Here is a 19,665-nt window from a genome sequence, read left to right as displayed (position 1 = left end):
AGTCCTCGGAGGGGAGGGCGTGTGAGGGTGATAAAGTCAGTGATGTCTTCACTGAATTGTGCACGGGGTCCTGGTGGCCTGTAGAGGAGGGTGCCTCTGAGTGTGGTCTTGGGGTCGGTGTGGATCTGGAAGTGAAGGTGTTCGGCGCTAGCGAGGTTGACGTCTGAGCTGGTTGAGATGCGGATGGAATTCTTATGGACGATAGCGATGCCTCCTCCTGTTTGGTAGGTGCGGTCTTTTCGGATGATCTTGTAGCCTTCCGGGATGGCAATGGTGATGTCTGGGGCTGAGGAGGCGTTCATCCATGTTTCTGTTAGGAAGGCGACGTCTGGAGAGATGGTGTCTAGTAGATTCCAGAGGTCGATGGCGTGTCTGTGGACCGAGCGGGTGTTGAGCAGGATGCATTTGAGGTGGTTGGTGTCAGATCTCTGTTTGGTGTTAGTGGATGAGGAGTTGGTCTTGGAGCCGTCATACTTGCAGAAGTTGCACGTGAAGGGTCCATGGGTGTGTCCAGGAGCGGCTTGGGCGCAGTTGGAGAGTCGACCGGGGTTTAGGGCTAAGAGGGTGGAGGCGTCGTATGTAATGCGGGTGGGGTGGGTGGGACGGAGGCCAGGGGGTCTGGCGCTGGGCGCGGTCCAGGCGCGGACGGGCGTAGACGGGCTTACCTTTGGCGCACCTTCGGCGCGAATGGGGCACGACCGCTGCGCGTGAACGCTGCACGCAGAAGCATCTGTCATATGTGGATAGTGGGGGGGAGGGGCGAGGGAGGGTCAGCTGGGAGGCGGGTGCGTGCTGGGGAGCCTCGCTACGAGGCACAACAAACAAAATGGCCGGGTAGGATAAACAAATAGCTAACCAGGCGGGCAGTCCGATCTACAATGCAGTCAGCAGTACTGCAACAGTACAGCAAAACACTAGAGCAAATGCGAGCGCACAATCAATATCAAAATATTCAGCTATTCAAATTAGGCAAATGCGAGTGCACAATAATGGTAAAAAAAACAACTCAGCAATTCAATTAGGCAGATGCTAGCGCACAATTTGAAGTAAACTAATCTGCAGTTCAAATTATGCAAATGCGAGCGCGCAGTTGATACTTCTGTGATCAGGCAAATGCGAAGCAGTCACACTGAGATACCGGCAGCCAGAGCGAGAGCGTGGGGGAGCGACCTCTTCTCACGAGGATAGGGAGGTCACAGAGCAATGGACACCGAGGCAGCCTGAAGGCAGTCCGTGGGAGGGAGGGTCAGCTGGGAGGCGGGTGCGTGCTGGGGAGCCTCGCTACGAGGCACAACAAACAAAATGGCCGGGTAGGATAAACAAATAGCTAACCAGGCGGGCAGTCCGATCTACAATGCAGTCAGCCGTACTGCAACAGTACAGCAAAACACTAGAGCAAATGCGAGCGCACAATCAATATCAAAATATTCAGCTATTCAAATTAGGCAAATGCGAGTGCACAATAATGGTAAAAAAAACAACTCAGAGCCCATATCTTTGCCAGAGACCATGCACGTAATCACCTCCATGGGCTTATTGCATCGGAAATGCAGAAACAATCAATTAAGGCTCACTCGCACACCCTTTTGCTTCTTTGTCTGCTTCCGTCTTCCTCAGTTACTCTCTATAGCTTTTCAAATCTGACCAACTTTTAATACTGCTTATTAAATATCTAATATATGCATATATAGTTGTCAAACTCATTTCTTTCACAACTTCATCATCCAAATGTATGCTATTATTTCTGCACTATTCTTTTCTATTATGTAGATTAAAGTCATACTCTCCTGCTAATACTTCAAACCTAGCATATGCATCACATGACCATCAAGCTGCTTCCTTGGTCAAAAATCTCCATTCATCTATATTATAAGTAGTCATATTTTCTGACCAATTTTCCCTGCAAAAGTCTGCAAACTCAGTCTTTATATGGAGAACATTAATTTATCTCCCTGTTGGCCCACTTGGTTGTACTGTAGTTATCAGCAGGTAAATGAGCACGAGCAATAATAATCCCAGTAGGACATGCTTCATTTTCAGGTGGGCAATAGGCATTGAGAGTGTAGAAGCACGTGTAGTCGGCTCTCCTGCTCCCATATCTTGAGGTTGTCTGGGTGTTTGCAAAACACATGGAGGAGGCCCTGAATCAAGTAAATCATCTAAAAAGTTATCCTTCTCATCTAACTCATTCTCTACATCTTTCTTCTCGTTCTCATTTTTTTAAATGTAATCCTTTTTTCATAAACTTTCTTTCTATCTTAGTCATTGCCAAATCAGGAAATATACTCTCTCTCCATGATGCTCTCCTCTGAGCGCCCTATTTCGAGTCTAGCCAATGGCTCACAGCACCTTTAACTTGGCTCTTCATTTTCTCTCATACATCATACTCCTCAAATAAACAAGCTTTCTCATATTAAACGTTCCCCTTAAAGGACCTTGTATGCTCTTGTTATCTGGCATGATCTCAATTCGTTATTTTAACCACTTACACATATGAAGACCTGCACTCAACATCATATTATTTGGAGAATAATCTTTTCTCCTTCAATAACAGAAACTTTAGACTTTTCAACGCAACACACATTTCCACTCCATCCGATCCTACACAAACCACGTGATATAAACAAAGGCAATCATCAACTCACAGTGCTTTCCCAACAATGACCCACCAATCTCAGCACAACACTACTATGCAATGTCACTGTACATTGCAATAGTCATCCTATCACAGTGCAGCCAACAATAAAAAACAGCCAATCACAGCGCGGCTCACTGTGATGATAACCACTTGCAGCACGGCTCACTATGACAAAATTCTGGAGAAATAGCAGAACCACACACAAACCAATCTCTTGTGTGCTTAACCTAAATACAGGTACGGAAAGTAAAGTAAATAACTTTCTTTCAGGAGGAGAATCAAGTACTGTCCAGCACTAGCAATCACACTAAGGCGAGTTTCTAACCAGTGGTGACCCCCTCTCTAATCAGTGCCTTTACTCCTGTGAACAAAGGAATAAACAAACACGACTTAGGATAGAGAACATTCAACTAAAGGTTTATTAAAGGCTAGCAATTCAGAAAAGTCCATATCTTGGTGTGTATGTGGTACCTCACATTACACAACCTACTTTGCAGAAAAGTTCTACAAAATGAATAATATATCTTAAGTGCTTGGATTTTGACAAATCTTTTTTCCAACCAAAGAAAGAAAGTTCAACAAAATTCACAATCATTGAACATTCTTCAACGCATTTAAGCAATGACATTTTAAACACAATTAATGACAACAACCAAAAATGTACATCACCAATCTAGCTTAAAAAAACGACAAAATCATCTAAATTATGATGATCAACCACCCTAATGAGCCACAAATTAAAATCACATTACCAGAGAACGTGTGCACTGTATATACATCAGACCACAAAAATTCTGCATCCATCAAAATCTAAAACTACAAGTACCACAATGCATTGGAACAAGACACAATCCATCAAAATGGATCGACCCTATTGATACTTTGTTTCCCCTGCTCATTAACACTGGCAATACAATTTGAGTATACCATAGGAACCAAGGGCCAGATGTAGGTAATCCCAATTTACCTATTCTTAAATACCGAATTTTACTGATTTAGTATTTAAGAATAGGTAAATGGGATGTAGATACATTTTTGGTAAAGATTACCGAATCGGTAAGATTCGGTATTTACCGATTCGGTAATTGCCATTCATTCCTATGGGCCTGGCCCATAGGAATGAATGGCAATTACCGAATCGGTAAATACCGATTCGGTAAAATGGGGGAAACATTCAAGGGTGCCAGGGTGTCACTTTGACACCCTGTTGCACCCCTGAATCGTGCTTGTGTGCAGATGTGGCACACATACATGCCCTAAGGGCGTGTATGTCTGCCACATGGCACAGTTGAAAATGCACAGATTTGCATTTTAAAAGGTATTCCTTATTTACCACGAACTTATAGATGGTGGTAAATAAGGAATCCTAAAATGGGAAAAGCACTCATTTGAGTGCTCCCTACATTGCAAATTCGGTAATTTACCAATTCGATATATTAAGGAATCGGTAATTTACTGATTCCTCAAAATACCGAATCAGTAAATTACCGATATTGCAACTACGGCCACCTAGGGCCAGATGTAGGAAGGCAAATACCGGTCGGTAACAGCCGATTTCAGCTGTTACCGACCGGTATTTGAAGATGGAGATGTAGGGGCATGTTAAAATACAGATTCGGTAATTTTACCAAATCAGTAATTTTATCGATTCTGTAAAATACCGAATCGGTAAAATTACCGAATCTGTATTTTGACATGTAGGTAGCACTGCAATCAGTGCTACAGGGGTTTAAGAATTCGTTATTTACCACCAACTAGAAGTTGGTGGTAAATAATGAAAACCCTTTAAAAAGCATTTTTTTTGCTTTTTAAACAGTGCCATGTTGCAGACATACATGCCCTAAGGGCATGTATGTCTGCAACATGTGCACCCATGCACAATTGAGGGGTGCAACAGGGTGTCAAAGTGACACCCTGCCACCCTTCAATGTTTCCCCCAATTACCGAATCGGTATTTACCGATTCGGTAATTGACATATATTCCTATGGGCCTCCAGGTAAATACCGATTCGGTAATTACCGAATCATACCGATTCGGTAATGAAATCGGTAAATTTACCTAAATCCCGATTGCCAGTTCTTAAATACCGAATCGGTATGATTCGGTATTTAAGAATCGGTAATCTGGGATTACCTACATCTGGCCCCTACATGCCAAATGCCCAATACCGGTCGGTAACGGCCGAAATTCGGTAATTTCGGCCGTTACCGACCGGTATTGGGACACCTACATCTGGCCCCAAGAGTGTAGACATAATTACGAGAAAGGGAAAACCTTTATCACTGGATTTTATCTAATCTGTTATCTGTTCTATCTGCATTCTGCACCAAACCCTCTGATACTATTTTATCAGATAATCTAAGATAAAGTGCGTACTCAGGATTGGAAACAGTGTTGCCCTCAAAATATGAGGCAAGGTGTCCCTGCAGGTAACTGTTTGACAGCAAATAATCAATTAAATAGGCCTTAAATTAGGCTCAAATCCAGTAAGATTAGAAAACAAATATATAGAATATATAGAATTAGCATTAGGCTCAATCACTTTTAACAAAGAAGGTGACATGAAGTCAAGTCAAGTCAAGAGCAAATGCTTTCTTAGTTTTTAAGAGGCAGACTGACAAGGGGCTGCTCACTATGTAGAGACAAACCAGACTCTGGATCACCTTTAAAAAGAAGCCTTTTCATAGAAAAATATATACTAAAAATTGCAATGTCAGCATTAGGTGATCATATCATTATACAGATTAACAAATCAGAAGACAAAATGTAATAGAGCATCATCGAACATCATTCCAACATCATCCCCTAATTGAATATTAATATACCTCTCTTTGACTTAATGTCATTGTATGTACCAGTAAAAATCGAGTTACATTCAAAACAATGACAATCTCACATTATGAATAAGATTACAGAGGTACAAGCGGGAAGAGCCCTGAATGTAACAAACGGCTGCCCCAGAGTAGTTCTTTGAGCATAGCTTGTCAATAAATGCTCATTTTGTTATGTTTGAGGAGAAATGAAAACACACACTTTATGCCTGAGTTAAAACTCAAAATAGGGTTTAGGCCTAGATTGGGCTTAGTTTAGTCAAGCTCATGAAAATATAGTTCTACAAAACGTGGTGCTGTCCATTAAATGTGAAAATGTTCACAACGTTAGGCACGTATTTTTAATAAATCCTAATCCACCTTCTCAACATCCATCCAAAATAGACTCCACCCTCACAATATTGACTCAATATAGCAAATCAAAGGGGGAAACATGGCGGCTGGAAGCTAAACAGCCGCGGTCGAGCTCCCATTTGATGTGTGCCCTGGGAGTCTCCACGGGGGTCCTGCGAGTGTTTCTAGGCAGTTGAATATGGAAGTATATTGCTCCGCTCGATCTTGAAACTTTCTTTATTCTTTCCTTTTGTGCGTGTTTAATGTCACTGCTCCCGTAACCTGTAACCGTTTTTCTCCCTCCCTCCCGTGCCTCTTCAAGAGAGGTGACTACTTACTCACGTTTTCTTTTCTTTTTTGATCCTCCGCATGCCTGATTTTTTACCCGAATGGTGCTTGATCGAGAGAGCGGTGATTTGCTGTTGGAGTTCTCCCCGCCGCTGGCCGTTGGCACAGCAGAGGCGTGGAGGAGGCAGATCCCTTGCCTCCAGTTCCGAGAGTTGCACGGCAGAGTCAGCCCCTGTGAGAACGGTATGGGAGGCAGTAAGCGGCTGGGTCGGAGAGAGCCTGGGTCCTGCTGCGAGGTAGGAGATGGTCGGTTTTCCAAAACTGATTTTGATTTGAGGCATGCTCTGGGTGAGTCACTGGGGACCCTGAGGCTTTCTTGGATTGAACTGGGACTGCCGGGACTGTCGGGCTCGGGGGTGGATCCCCCTGGCAGTGCAGTCTTTGCCCCCGCTGCTCGACTGTATCTGAGTGTTTTTAGGAAGACGGTCTGGGCTGACCAGAGGGGGGACATCAAGGTTGGATGGAAGACAACGCCAGCAGCCTTCCATGCAGTGCCCCTTCTAGTTTACAACGAAGCACTAAAACAACGGCGTGGTATACTCTTCGCAACAGGATTGCTAAATTAAGCACAGATATTGATACCATCTCATGCATTTCTCCTCCAGTCACGGAGGTAAAAGTTACATCTAGGCAGCGTAAGGAGAATAACACAACGGATTTAACACCAACGGGGTGGGGGTTGGGGGTAAAGGGAAGGGCTAAGAAGGTTTTATCCACAAAAGTTAGAGTAACTCCTTCCAGGAAGACCTTTTATGAGGTAATTTCTACTTCCTCTGATAAAGGATCAAATATAAAAACCAGCATGGCATCCTTAAGGGCACAGACCAATTTGTTGCAAACTCAATTGGGGCACATAGGTAATTCTCCCCTTTGCCATCTGGGCCTCCACTATCTGAGACGGGGCTACAGGGGCGACTGGTGCACGGGAAGAGCAACTAATGGTTATCCATCCCGATATAGTAATATCTGACAGGTTTTCGGCCCTTGAGAATCAAGAGAATCAAGATTATCAAGGCAACAGGCCGGATTCTCTATTAGATAAGGCATCAGCTGTGGCGGTTGCTCCCACTCTCTTGGGTCCTCCTGTTTTATCGGGCCTTGTAGATACATCAGGTACTTCAAGCTTTTCTGGAAGGGATACATCCTCCACTATGAGGGTCGAATCCTTGGCAGATATTCTGATGGCTTTAAGAGATGATATTTGGAAATGATTCACTATCTCTGAAACTAACCAAGCCGCTATTCAGTCCTCATGTGAAGTACTGGCTCATAAAGTTGAAGAAGTTACCCGGAGAACTGAAGTCTTGCAGCTCGAAGTTCCAAAACTCAAGAAAGCTCTGCATAGTTCCTCGGTGGAAGTTGAAAAGCTAGCTAATCAGAACAGGGAATTAAAGGATGATATTGAGCATCTGGAAAATCATGCCCGAAAAAACTATTTAAGAATTCTAAACCTGCCTGAGGACTTGGAGGGGGGACATTAAACATTTTGTGATCTCCCTCCTACAGGATACAATTTTAAAGGATTCCCAGAAATACCATCTGGCATTGGACATACAGAGAGTTCCTCGGGACCCATATAAAAGGAATGCTGCTAAATCTAAGCCAAGAAAGATCTTAGTTAATTTTTTAACATACTCCTTAAAAGAAAAAATACTATCCACAGCTCTAAATGTTGGCACAGTCCAATGGAGCTCTTTTTCCAGGCCATTTTAGTTCTCTATCAGGTCTGATATTTCGCATTTCACTGCCACAAAACAGTGGGAGCTGTGTAAAAGAATGACAATCTTGACCTCACTAGGGGCTAAGACTAAATTAAGGTTCCCGGCATCCCTCCGAATCATGTGGAATAACCACATGTATAATATACGACAGATCGAGGAGGTGTATGCCCTTATTGAGAAAATCAGAGGTGGGAGAGTGGCATAAATCAGGGAGGGGTGGTATTTTGAAGGTTCTATTTTTAGTGCAGTAAATATCATAATAGGTAGAATGGCTATTTTGCAGGCTCTCTGGAGAGCCCAGGTTTAAGGTTGATAGAAATATGTTTTTATATCAGCATCAAGGGACCTAGCTCATAGGGCTTATGCCCGGGGGATCAGGGTGGGTTTACCAGGGGTGCAAGGGGGGCACACAGGGGTTGCGAGGGGTGGGGGGTGGGAGGGGGAGCACGGGTGAGGATGCATTGGGAGAAAATAAAAAAAATATCCTCATTCTCAGATTAGTGTTGGAAACTATCCCTTTGATAGAATAATGAATGGTGTTTTTTTTCTATTGGACAAATTTTACAGTCTTAATGACTAGTAAAATTAAAATTATATCATGAAATATTAACAGGCTCAGGTGCCCACGTAGGCAAAGATTAGTATTAAAGTATCTTGAGCAGTCTTCTGCACAGATTTGTCTTCTACAGGAGACCCATCTGAGCAATGTTGAGTGTAAAACTATCTTTGGTAAACATTGTTGGATTGTTTTTTTTTGCTCCTCAGAGTAGGTAGTGAATAACAGAGGAGTTGCAATCTTAATTAAGTTAGGGGCAAAGGGCATTATCAAGTCAGAAACAACGGACCACTCAGGGAGATGGATCATAGCACAGATTGAAATAGGGGGGGTCGAACTAACAATAGTTTTGTTTTATGGTCCAAATGTCGATGATCCATCATACATTTGTAATATGCAGGCCAAGTTAATAGGAAGAACTACCCCTATAATCATCAGGGGGATTTTAATGTACTTCTTAACCCTTTATGCAACAGGACTAATCATAGCCACCATGTTGGTATCCCATGCATCCGCCGCGCAATGATCAATATGATCCATGATCTTGGGCTGGCTGATGTCTGGAGGGCAAAAAGGGGAGATAAAACAGGTTTCACCTTCTTTAGCAAAACATACGGTCACTCATCCAGAATCGACTACGTCTTAACTGACAGGCTGGGCTTAGAGAAGGTTGGTAATATTTCCATCTTGCCAAGTATTCTCTCTGACCACGCCCCCATTTCTGTTTCCTATTTAAGTGCTAGACAAAATGCCGGAACTAGATGGACCCTGAAGAGGGCAATGCTTTCTGATCCTGATATAATCAATGCACTTAAAGCTTCCATTACACACTTTTTTGCCCTTAACATCAGCTCGACCTCGATAGATTTTGTCTGGGATGCCTTTAAGGCAAATCTTCGGGGGCTGTTACACAGCTTGATCTGCTCCAAAAACAGGACAGAATCTTTGGAGTTCTGGAAGCTTGAAAAGCAGATAGGGATATTGGAGGGAGAGAGGCTTAGTATTTCCCAGCCATCTATTGAAGAACTGATGAGAATCAATAAAGACCTTGACTGCCTCCGTCAGGAATACAGGGGAAAACTTGAGTAAAAAATTAAAACCCAGTGGTCTGCTCATAACATGCAGCACTTTGAATATGGTGAAAAGGCGGGGCTCTTCTTGCTTGGAAGGCACAGACAGAACGCGCTAAGAATAATATAAATGAATTAGTCATAAACGAGAATGGAGATACTTCATGTAAGCATGAAGTTTTGCAGAAATGTCTTCTTTCTCTGTTCTCTGAACTATACAGGGAAGAGATCTCCCCTAGTGTAGAGAACAAACAAAATTGGTTGTGATCTAAAGAACTGCCAGTTCTAACTGAGGGTACCCAAGTTGCCTTGGACGCCTATATTACAGAGAGCAAAATAATAACCCATATTAAAAAGATCAAGAATAATAAGGCTGCCGGGACTGACGCCCTCCCTGGGAGAAGTCTATAAGATTCGACAGGACAAATTGATATCAAGATTATGTGAACTTTTCAATTATGTCTATAGTGCAGAAGGCAGAGTCCCTAAATCATGGAAGGACGCCACGATCGTCCTTATCCTAAAGCCAGGGAAAGATTCCCTCAAAGCTGACTCATATAGGCCAATCTCCCTGCTCAACGCTGATTACAAAATCTTCATGAGCGTTTTGGCGATTAGTCAAGTTAGTTCCACAGTTGGTTAATATGGACCAAAAGGGATTTATCCTGGGGAGGTTTATTCAGAAACAGACCCTGCAGCTGATTTTTAGTATCGACCTGGTGGTGACACGGTCGATACCCTTGGCTGTGGCAGCATTTGACACGGCGAAGGCAGTCAACCGTGTCTGCTGGGAGGTCCTAAAAATAATGGGTTTAGGCCCAGATTTTATATGGACACTGACTAATTGCTACCATGGGGCTTCAGCGGTGATTTTATTGAACGGTATGCAGACTTCAAGTTTCAGTATTACAAGGGGAACGAGGCAGGGTTGTTCCATCTCGCCCTTACTTTTCGATTTATATTAGAGCCTCTCGGCCAAGCAATCAGATTGGATGATTTAATTATCCCGTTTAGTGTTCATGTGTACAGCAGCAAGTTAACCTTTTACGCGGATGACTTGCTGCTGTACACAGATAGTCCTGCTGAGGTTGTTCCTAGGGCAGAAGTCCTTCTCAAAGAATTTGGCTCGTATTCAGGGTACCTACCAAATTCCTCTAAGACCGATGTAATGATTTGGAACGTCGACAATTGCCCGGGTAAAACAAGTATGGAATTCAGGAATTTAGGAATAGCAATAGTAAATAATTTAGATGACATCCCTAAGATTAATTTAAAGAGGGTGACTAAGGAGATCGATCGCCTCTTTTTAAGATGGGCAAATTTGCCTCTTACAATATATGGTAGGGTAAATTTGGTAAAAATGATCATCTTGCCAAAACTGACTTACCTTTTTAGCACCATTCCCCTTGAGTTTCCACATAGGGATATAAGCAAAATACAAAGTAAAATTGGAAGCTTTATTTAATTCTCTAAGGTGTTGCTGCCGTGTGGGGTTCCACAAGGCTCATCCCTAAGTCCGACACTGTTTAATATCTATGTGTCGGACCTTGCTATTGTCATCAAAGCATTTGGGATGAGCCTAACCTCCTATGCCGATGACACCCAACTGGTACTGGCCATTAAGGGGGATGGTGATGAGGTGGCCACACGCTTCACAAGAGGGATGGTGGCCATAGGTGACTGGATGGCCACCAACTGTCTGAAGCTTAATTCAGATAAGACCGAAGTGGTCATTTTTGGTCACCTTTATCCTGGCTGGTCATCAGTTTGGTGGCCTACATCTTTTGGAACACCTCCTAGTCCAGCTCTTAAAGTCAGGAATCTTGGCGTCACCTTCGACGTGGGTCTTAGCTTCATGGCGCATGCCAACAAAATTGCAGCCACGGCTCACATGAAACTTAAAATGATAAGGAAAATCCTACCTTTTCTACCGGACTCAGTTAGGATAACTCTGATCAGTTCATTGGTGTTGTCCGCCTTGGATTATTGTAACGCCCTCTTTCTACAGGCCCAAAATCGAGTGACAAATAAGATGCAGTCAATTCAAAACGCAGCAGCCCGTCTGCTTTCGGGACTTCCTAAATTTGCACCTGTCTCCAACACCATCAGGAAACTTCATTGGCTCCCGATACGCAGTCGAATTAAGTTTAAATCGCTGTGTATTGTCTACAAGGCACTTAACAATCAAGGCCCCCACTTTCTTAAACATAATCTTGTACGTTACACACCAACTCGTGCTCTCCGCTCCACCCATCATAATCATCTAGTAGTACCACGCACTAGAACAGTCACTTGGGGCGACAGACGTTTTTTGGTTGCCGCCCCAAAACTCTGGAATTCCCTACCTTCTCACATCAAGACTAGTCCATCCCTGCTAATATTCCGTAAACAACTCAAGACCTGGTTATTTGACCAATAGTTAGGAAGGCCCTGTTGGTTCACCTGGATGTTGACCTATGCCCTCAGCCAGCGCCGAGACGCCTACGGGTATTCGCCGCGCTTTAAAAATGACAATAAATAAATAAAATAAATAAATAAATTTGGTCTAATGAAACGGCCCGGCTCTCTAGGAAAAAACGAAGGTGTAAGCTTCAGAAAGGGGGCCTTGCACTTCCTGATATACTTTGGTATTCTTTTGCTTTTCAGTTCAAAAATATTCGGGCATTACTTTGCACTGCTGGGGGTACTAATTGGGGGAAGATTTTAAATGAAATGGTCGCCTTCGAGGGAGGTGAAGAGGGCTTCCTATACAAGTTTGGCACGCCCAGATTTTTCAAAAAGGTCTGCCTGAAAGTTTTAAAAGCAGCTTTGAATTTGTGGTACAGGATTAGGAGAATATGGGGGATAGGCTATTACTCTGATTTTGCTCCCATTTGGGACTCACCTGGGTTACCTGTTTGTTTAGAGGATGACCTAGCATTACCCATTAAGAAAGCAGGCATTCGGGTTTGGTCTGATCTTGTCTCTACAGATGGGATTCTTCCCTGGAAGGTATTAAGGTTGAAAATAGGGGACTCTTTCTCTAGATTTAAATATCTACAACTAGCCTCCTGGTGCACTGCAGAGAAAGCTTTCATAGGCGGGAACTGGGAAATCGAGCTCCAATGCCTGAACACACACCTAATAAAAAAGGAAGTCGGACCTGGTATAAGAAGCTGCTGGAAGCAGAAGATATAGTTCTCCCCCCACAATATGTAGTCTGGAATATGTCAGCTTTGGAGTATGATGCTGCATAATTGCTTGAACGTTCTTTAAAGATATTATATAAGGTGGTTAAACCTGCCTCGCTAAAAAATAATAATTTCTATGTAATCAATAGGTTATATTATACCCCCAAAAAATAGCGAAGTTCGCCACCCTCTGTTCTCCAAAATGCTCTAGATGTGATTCCACCCCGGCGGATGACCTTCACATTTTTTTTGAATGTGGTGCCTTGAAAGAGTTTTGGCAGAATGTGGAACGTGCTCTTGGTGCTATTTTTAAGGTTAATGTTAATCTGAATGTATTCGTGGTAATATTTGGTGTTGATAACAACTTGACAAGCCTATGGTCAACGCCACAAAAAGGTCTGCTAATGTATTTGATCCTTATCGCCCGGAGGGAGATCTGTAGGGCATGGAAGGATCCATTGCCTCCGCTTTATGAGAATTGGCTGAGGGCCGCTCTGTGTACGGCCCGTATGGACTTGGGATACTGGAATGACGATGGGTGTAACATCTGGTCACTGCTCCGAGTATGGGGCAAATAAATTAGACTGATCTAATGCCCCAAAGTCCAATGATTACACTAAGTTTCATTCGAAGAAGCTGGCCTGGTTAGGCCTACAGCCAATGCAGTAGCGGAAACCTGGGGCACTCAAGATAACATCAAAGGTTGGTTTCTTGCTTATATTTGCAGAAGCTATATGGTGAGATGAGGACAAAAAAAATATATAGCAAATCAAAATTACAGACATGCTTTGTGAGGAAGTAAACCACCCATGTTCAATTCAGCTTTTTGCTGATCATAATGTAGACATTGTATGCAGGGGACAATGGTGGAACTCCTTGATGTGGGAGTGTGCCTCGCATCCACATCCACCCTGGAGTGAAGGCCACAGCAACTCCTTCTCATGGGGTGACCACACAGTGTTTCCACCTCAGGGTGTTTCAATTCCCTTCTGTTGCTCATGTTGAGTGGCAGGATTAAACGAGGGGTTGAAACAGAAAATGATCACGTAGGACTTTTTTTCAGCCAGTCTGACAGAACGAGATTAATTTACATAAACCTTCTACTTCAATACAATGCCACTTGGAAAACTAGCAGCCCTCCTTGGTGCACTGTGATTATTCTATATGGATGTCCAAGTGTTCTGGATAACTTGTTGTAGAATCAAATAGAATTAAGAGTACAATTCTGGACATTGTCGACTCTGTCCCAATGCTTAGTTAAGGGTGGAATTTTAGAAACATGCAAGGAATCACCTTTTCATATTGTAATTTAGCTGTAAGTTAAACAGCTGCCATGTCTCATCTCTGCTAATTTTGCAACACAAGTTATAGATGGCATAACAAAACTCAAGAGAGAATTATTATTGGAGATCCAGTTATATCCGTACATGACTTTTTTATTGTATGCTTAGAGAAAAAAAATGTTGTACCCAAATGGCTGATGTGCATTTCCGTGCTTCCTTTGCTTATTTATAAACCTAATTTATATTCTTAGAGTTTACAGTTATGGCCCTTTATGCAGTAAATATACTGCCCACAAGTATTGATTGACGTTCAGCACCTCTTGGGTTTTGAGGCTATGGCAGGGCTATTGCTGCATTACGCTGTACATCGAAGATTGTTCAGGAGAATTGCGGATATGGTATAAGGGAGAGAATTGGAGGATAGAAGTTTAGAATCGCAGGTTCCTACTGGATTATTGTGTTGCACCGGTGAATTTACCTGCCTCAGTGTATAACATGCATATAACTTGCATTAATGCCAAGCGTTGTCGTTGGTTAATTGTCTGAACAACTCTAACATTCATTGTCACTTTTGTTAGTAGTGTATACAGCAGTGCTTCTGTAGGAAAGTTAGAAACATGGGTCTTGAAAGTTTGTTTTTCCACCTTTCCCTGAATTTGTTTTCTGACACACAGCAAATAGGCTTACTTGTTTCATGCAATATAAATTGCCTAATATTGTAGAGGTTCCTAATGCCATTCGGACTCTCCTATGTGCTGCTGGGCACATATTTCTCAAAAGTGCATCTTAAAAAGAAAACAAAAGTCTGGCAATTAGCTGATTAGCCTCATAAGATGATAGTTGTTCAATATTGTAAGGCCAACAAATTCTAGGTAACAGTAACTACAACATACACAAAAGGCAGGCAGGTATGTGCCAAGTTTATAATTAACAATTTTACGTCTGTATCGTATTGCTGGGCATGAACTTCATTACAGCTGTAATGCAATACTGTAATCGATAGGGGAATGCTGAAATTACAAAATGAATTATTTATATCAACTCCAAATGCAATCATACCCGTGATGACTAGAATTAAGGGATGACCACAAGAACTTATTAGTGCTGCTCTAAAGCAATTTTGTTGTGCATGTGCAAAACTGTTCACATTTCAACACTTATTGTCCTTGTGAAATTGTAAAAAAACAAGTTTGTTTGGTTAAACAGTCATATTCTGTAGTAGGTATTTTAGTAGTTACATTTCGTCTCTTGATGCTTTGGCTGGCATAGACTTGCAGCTCTGGTTCACCCAGCAGAGGTGTTCAATGAGGTATTTAATTCACGAACTGCATTTCTTTTTTTTGCAGTTTTATGTAGCACATACTTGGTGTCAAGGACTGTCTGGGACACCGACGCAGTGCAAATGAGGAACAAGAAATAGCTGAAGCTCAGGAACAGAAACAAAGAATAACCATAGCTCATGAATTCAGGAAACAAGATAGCACTGCAGGCACTTCTAATTCAGGCACAAGGAATAGCTATAGCTCAGGAATTCTGGAAACAAGGATAACAAAAGTTCAGGAAACATGGGTCGGTCTCACCGGTACACAGTTACAATGAACAACCTTGGCCTGAAGGGGATTAAAAGAGCTCACAGTAATCACATGCATCAGGTATGAGGAGGGTAGCAGCAGCCAGCCACTGGTGAACTTAATTCCTTCACCCATCCTTGGCCTGCAGGGGTGGAGATGAAGCAGTGAGCAGGGAATTCTACGTAACAGAGTGTCAAACATTAGCAAGCTGACTTTCACAAAACCCAGAATGTATTCGGAATGGATGTCAATTCACAAATAGTGACCAAATGGATGGAAGTCAGGATATGCATGCAGGGGAGTATCTGAAATCTTATTAGAACACAGGAAAGTGACACTATGTACCCCTCTGGTGGTGGGCATGAGAGTGCAGGGAGCGTATCGTGACACTTGGAGCAAGGGCTTATTTTTATTTAACAAAGGTCCTAGGTTAAAGTAATGACAAAAGAATTAAATTACACAGGCTCGAGATAAAGGCTGTGTTTTTCCTTCTTCAGAGTCCAGCCGGACCTAGAAGCATTTATTTTGGAAAACAATTTTGTAAACATAGATAGAATTTAGGCGAAAACAGGTCGCACATGAATAACTGGGCACAAGCCTGTACCTGGTCAGAAGAAGACAATACAGGGGAAAAGGAAAAAGAGTTAACAGGCAAACAAGGAGAAAAGGGTGGGTATAACACAATGCAAACAATTTTTGAATAAGCACAAACCCACAGTAACTACCGTAAAAATTGCAAATCATAACACGAGCAGTACTGTAAAACAGTCGACAAACGTTTCGATCCCTATCTCCAAAAATATAGTGGGATCATCTTCAGGACTAAAGTAAGCTTTGCCTGATTGGTTGAGTGAGCCACGAGCGAGGCACGGTGGGGGACGTGGCTTGAAACACTTCAGTCGGCACTCAGGTTCCGAAGTAACCAATGCCGTTTCCGCCTTGCATTTGGCGCGCGGCGTTTCAGGAAGGATAACAGTATTTACCCAGTCTGGTCGGTTCGATTTAGGCCGTTACAGCCTAGCGTCTCTAGCGTAGGCTCGGCGGGAAACTTCGATAGAAATATAACCGTGAGTTACGGATTATTATCTCCGCAGGGCGCACAATGGCGTTGGCCTTTTCCGTGCGAGCCGTAATGTGCTCGTAGTGGGGCCGAAATGGGGTCCCGTCTGGAGGCTCAATCCCATGTTTGGGCTTCTTCCCACTGACAAGTCTTCCTCATTCGTACGATTTGTTGTGACAGGGCAACACAGTCACCGTTTACAAAAATATCATGAAGGTCTACTATGGGCATGAATTGCAGGAAAGAAACATGAGTTTACCAGTACACTAGAGTAAAAGAGTATTCATTAAATAGATGCCTGATGGATCCAAACATATATTAGGGGATTCCCTTAGCATGCAGAAATATAATTGATCTAAACATAAGTTCTACTCTCTACACAATCAGCACAAACATTGCCCTTTCAAAAGTTGCTCTCACATGATTGTCCTCAACAGCAAAATGAAACTATCCCAAAGTATTAGGAATTGCTACATCACAAACAGCCTCATATTTCCTCAACAGCAAGATGAAATGATCTTAATATACCTGAAAATTGCCACTGTATTTACTATTCATTTGGCCTTTATTCAGTTTCCAACTACGCGTGCAAAAATACAGTGAAATCCCCAAGCGTTAACAAGAAAGTGCCTCTGTGTACCCCATTAAAAGTCATGGATATATGCAAAAAAATCAGAAAGCTCTCTTTGCAATCATCACCAGACTCTCCCATATCGATATACAGTGGCCCCACAATGACCATGAAGTTCACCCTGCAGAGCCACAATACACAGGACATTATGACATGCTGTTTGACGGTCACGCAGCATGACATTTTCCACTGCCTATGCCTTTCACAGGGGAATTGAAGACCAACAGTGTCACCATCTTCCACCCACACAAGGGATGAAATCTTTCCCTACTTGAATGTGATCTACCCGTTCGTTCTCGGTTAACATTAACTGTATCGAGGTCTTGTGTTCCAATATGCCTGAGACTAATTCTAAGAGCAGGGCCATTGGCATTATGTGATTCTGCAGCTGCAGTGTTTTCTGCACAATTGTGGATTTACTGAGTTTGCCACATAATCTATCATCTGTTGAAGAATTTTCAGATTTGATCAAAATTAATTTTGTTTCTAGCCCAAATGGATCAAAAATATTAAAAACGAAGTGAACACGTGTTGGTGTGCAGTGAAAAGCCCTTCCTAAAAGTTGACCGGTTGCCTTTCAATTGACTATTGCTGTATTTGAGTGTTGAACTGTTACTAATGTGTATAAAAGATAAAATAATGCAGTTGTAGTGTCAAAAAATGTGCTGCCTTTTGCCGCATAATTTGCCTCGTCTTGCTGCATAATTTAGTCAACCCTGCTGCATAATTTTGACCTTCCTTGTTGCATAATTCCAATGCCCTGTGCTGTATTGTGGGGTCAATTGTCCAACTGTAAGTATTTTTCCAAATTAGACCTTAGGAGTGCCTATCATCAGGTGAAATTGCATTGAGACTCAAAACTTTTGGCGGCCTTTATCACCACCAATGGTGTTTGTCAGTTTTACAGCTTACAATTTGGCCTCTTGTCAGCTGCCAGTGTATTTCAGAGACTAATGACGTGCTGATTGGCTGGGATAAGCAATGTGGTCTTTTTTCAAGAAGATATACTAATCTTTGGAGAAGATGTTGCTGATCACAATAGGGTGTTGTGCGAAGTGTTAAACTGCAAAGCTGGGGTAGACATGACTCTACACAAGGACAAGTGCAACGTCCTAGTTAAAGATGTGAAATATCTGGGGCAGTTGATTACGGGCGAGGGGATAAGACCTAAAATTAACTTTTCTGAAACAGCAAAGCAAGGGGTAGGTCAGAAGCCTGAATCGCGCACTGACTACTGACCGTCGGCACGCACAATAGCGTCCTCCCTGACCACTCCAATTGGGGCCTGTTAGAATTGTGGGTGTCTGATTGGCACAGGTGGTTACTTGTGACCAGCAGGGACCCTCTCCTCTAGTCAAGGCAAGGGAATTACTCTCTTAAAATAACCCCTGCTCACCATCTAGGCGGCGTGGCGCGAGCAGTCAAGGCTTATTTCAGAGGCAATGTAAGTTAAGCAGTTGTGACCACATACAGTAACCCAGTGACAACACTATAAATGGACACCACACAGGTTTTATATAAAAAATTAAGTATACTTTATATAGAGTTATCACAAGACCATCAAACGACAAAAAGAATACACTGTACTATTAAGTTTCAAGAGTTCAGGTTAAAAAGGCTTAATTCAAGGTTCTGTGCGAGTCGGTAGCCTTGTCCGTCTACAGCGTTGCTGAAAAGAACACAGAGTCTAAAAAATCCAGCGGACCGCAGCGGTCCGGGCCCACTGAAATGTCGACAGACTCAGTCACAGTACCTTTTCCTTGAGGCAGCCGGCACGGATGTGCGAGCCAGTTTCAGGGTTCGTCGAGGTGTAGAAAAAGAAAGAGTTGCAGGTCATGGTGTCCTTCCAGTCGCGCTGCAGGCTACGGCTCGTTGATGGCGTCGAGACGGAGTCGGTGAGCTCAGAGCTTGCATTGTTTGAGGCGGACGATGCTCGTTGCGGTGCTTCCAGCTTTACGGTGCTGCGACAGAGCCAGAGTTGGGAGCTGGCGTCGATCAGTCCGGACAGCGGTGCGAGTCGGGCGGCGCCTCGCAAAGCATGCGAGGCGGTGCCCAACTCCGGTGTGGTCACAGTACTCAAAGTCAGCAGCAGTGACCGCGTCGGTCAGATCAGTTCGATTCCCTGTAGCGAGGCGTTGCACGTCGCGGTGTCCTTCCAGTCACGATGCAGGCTACTGCTCGTTGACGGCGTCAGGACGGAGTCGGTGAGCGCAGAGCATGCGTTGTTTGAGGCGGACGTTGCTTGGGGCGGTGCCTAAAGGACACCGGGCCAGTCATGTGAGTCGGTCACAGCTCCCTGCCTCTGTAGCCACTTGTTTCCAGCTGCAATTCACAAAGGCTGATGAAGTTCACTGGTCCTGGGAGTCCGGTGAGGGGGCAAGCTCTCTTCCAAGCCTTTGGAGATCTTTGCACAAGTGAAAGAAAAGTCCAAAGTTCTTTCTCCTCTCTTTGG

Source organism: Lissotriton vulgaris, chromosome 6, assembly GCF_964263255.1.
Source record: "Lissotriton vulgaris chromosome 6, aLisVul1.2, whole genome shotgun sequence".
Lineage (NCBI taxonomy): Eukaryota > Metazoa > Chordata > Amphibia > Caudata > Salamandridae > Lissotriton > Lissotriton vulgaris.
This window is presented reverse-complemented; position numbering follows the sequence as displayed.